Source organism: Echinops telfairi, unplaced genomic scaffold, assembly GCF_000313985.2.
Source record: "Echinops telfairi isolate 266 unplaced genomic scaffold, ASM31398v2 ScPeMD7_7424;HRSCAF=8462, whole genome shotgun sequence".
Lineage (NCBI taxonomy): Eukaryota > Metazoa > Chordata > Mammalia > Afrosoricida > Tenrecidae > Echinops > Echinops telfairi.
Genome location: NW_022111324.1, coordinates 40,584,953 through 40,587,755, shown reverse-complemented (window position 1 = coordinate 40,587,755; position 2,803 = coordinate 40,584,953).

Below are 2,803 nucleotides of genomic sequence, written 5' to 3'. Positions count from 1 at the left end.
TATAAAAATTTGGTATATACATGTATAGTATAATTAATATTTACAACAAGTTTGTGGATAAAGAAAATATATGAATGACAAGAAATTTAGGGAATCTCATATATATATAAATATATATATATGAAAAGACATGCATAGATTTTCTAATTTCCCGACAATAGTCAATCTTTTCCTTCTTTGCAATATTTTGGGTGTGCCACCATGCTGTATGCAATAAGAACTACAATTAGCTTATGCCCCAAGGGCACTGCATTAATAATTAGGAAAATATATTTTCATATCAGTTAACACTGAAATGGCTACTGAGGGATTGATTTTATCTTTTTTTTGGCCTCCAGATAATCATCTTCAAAATGAGAATAATACCTATTATATAAATATAAAATTATGATGCGTTTTAATCTAATCAGTCTGGGGCAATTTTAAATACTGAAATACACAGTAATTGCACATTATAAGGTGTTTATACACTGTAAAAAAATAGTGTAACAATCACCCAAAACCTTGCTACTCATAGTCTGAATTTGTATACAACAGGAATCAGTAAAAATAAGATGCAATATTTCACATGGAAGTAAAACCATTTTAGTTGTCAAGACCATACCCTAGGTTTTTCCCTTGCAAATATTACTCTCTCAAAAAACAGGACAAGAGCACCTATAATCAGTATAAATTTCTGACAAGTTCTTTTTTAAAACTGTGCATACTGTTTAAAGGACTACCCGAACATCAATCTTTATGATCCTGATGCCAGAAGAACTACATGATGCCTGGCTATCACTGCGAGCTTCTCTGAAAGGGATCACATTAGAGGATCCTGGATAATGTGGGAGGACAACTTGGAGCAATAAAACATAAAAAAAAAGTGTACTGGCCAGATTGAGGCTGGTAGAACACTGGAAAATATGGCCTTCAGTCACCCTTCAAGTCTGGAAATGACCTTAACTTCCATGGCTCAATTTTTAGCCAAACAATAGACAGGTATATAATGGGAATAATAACACTATAGAATTTCAGACATCTCAGAGATAACCATTTGAATTCCAAAGGGTCACATTTACCCAAGGACAAAGCTCAAAAGGCTTAGGAAAGGAGACATGAAAAAAGGAAAAAGGAAGAGGTAGCACAGGAAAACAGGAAAACTGTTCCATAAATGATGTTATTTTGTGGGATTGTAGTCAGTGATGTGAATAGATGGATAGTGAATGGATCCAATTGGGTGTGTTCATACACAATTAATTCACAATCAAGTTTTAAAAAATGTGAATTACTTACATATGCATGGCACATGTACATATACATACATATATACTTAAATTACAGTTAATATTTGCAGCATGATTTTAATATATTGCAACTGGAATATTTAGGCAATTACTTGAGCAATTTTTTCCCTTCCACAACCCCTCATTCCTGTTAACTCTACTTCAAAAAATTCCTATACGTCTCCCTTATATTTGCAGTGCCTTGTTACCATTTACTCGTAACCACTCATATTTTCAATGCATTGCAACCACTTACTCCTGTAACCACTTCCGCTTGTCTATGGAAGTATGGAAGCCATGCTTCCCTAGAAAATAGACTTCAGACTTGGGGTGGGTGGAGCAGGGCTTGGTATTGCATCAGACTCGATCAGAAAACATTCATAAGGGTCAGACAGACCTGGAACTATTCATAGACTTTTTTTCTCCATGTCTATCATTATAAGATAGGCAGAAAAACAATCTCGAGGAGAAAACAAAAGAAGAGACCGTTCTGTGGGGACAGGGGAGCGGAGACAGGTGGGAGAAAGGGAGGGTTAAGCCAAAAAACCCAGGCATAAGGGAACAACAAAAGATCAGAAAATAGAGGAAAGAACTAGGAGGCAAAAGACATTTATAGAGGTATAAACATAGGTATGTACGTATGTAAATATATTAATATAAAATGATAGGGGTATAGGTCTATGCACATATATTTATAGGTTAAGTATTAAGGTAGCAGATGGAAATTGGGCCTCTACTCAAGTCCTCCCTCAATTCAAGAACACTTTGTTCTAATAACCTGACATTCGATGATATCTTTCCAAAATGATTGCTGAAGGCAAATTGGGCGTTATAAGGTAATGTGGTGAATAAACTGATGGTGCCCAGCTGTAAGAAGATATAGCATCTTGGATCTTAAAGTCTTGAAGTTAAACACGTGACATCTAGCCCACATGAAAGAAACACACCAACCCAAGTGATCACGATGTGTCCACGAGATCAGGTATCAGAAGACCCCAAACAAACAACCATTTCCATGTGAATGAGGGGGGTTGGAATGGAGATCCAAAGCCCAAAGGTAGACAATTGGACACAAAGGGTTACAAGGAAGGGAAAAACCAGCCAGGGTGCAGTATAGCACCTATGCAGCACACATTCCTCTAGTCTAGTGGCTCTCAACCTTCCTAATGAGGTGACCCTTTAATACAGTTCCTCATGTTGTGGTATCCCCCAATGATGAAATTATTTTTATTGCTGCTTCATAACTGTAATTTTGCTACTATTATGAATTGGGTGAAACCTTTGAAAGGGTCGTTTGACCCCCCACAGGTTGAGAACCACTGTTCTAGTTCTCTAATGCTTTCTCTGCCACTCCCCGCCCGACTATCATGACCTCAGTTTTATCTCACACATCTGGCTCGACCAGATCATGTACACTGGTACAGATAAGAGCCCCGGACACAGAGAATCCAGACAGATAAACCTCTCAGGACCAATAATGAGAGCAGTGATACCATGCAAGGGGAAGGAGTAGGGGAGAGAGAGTGTGTGTGTGTGTG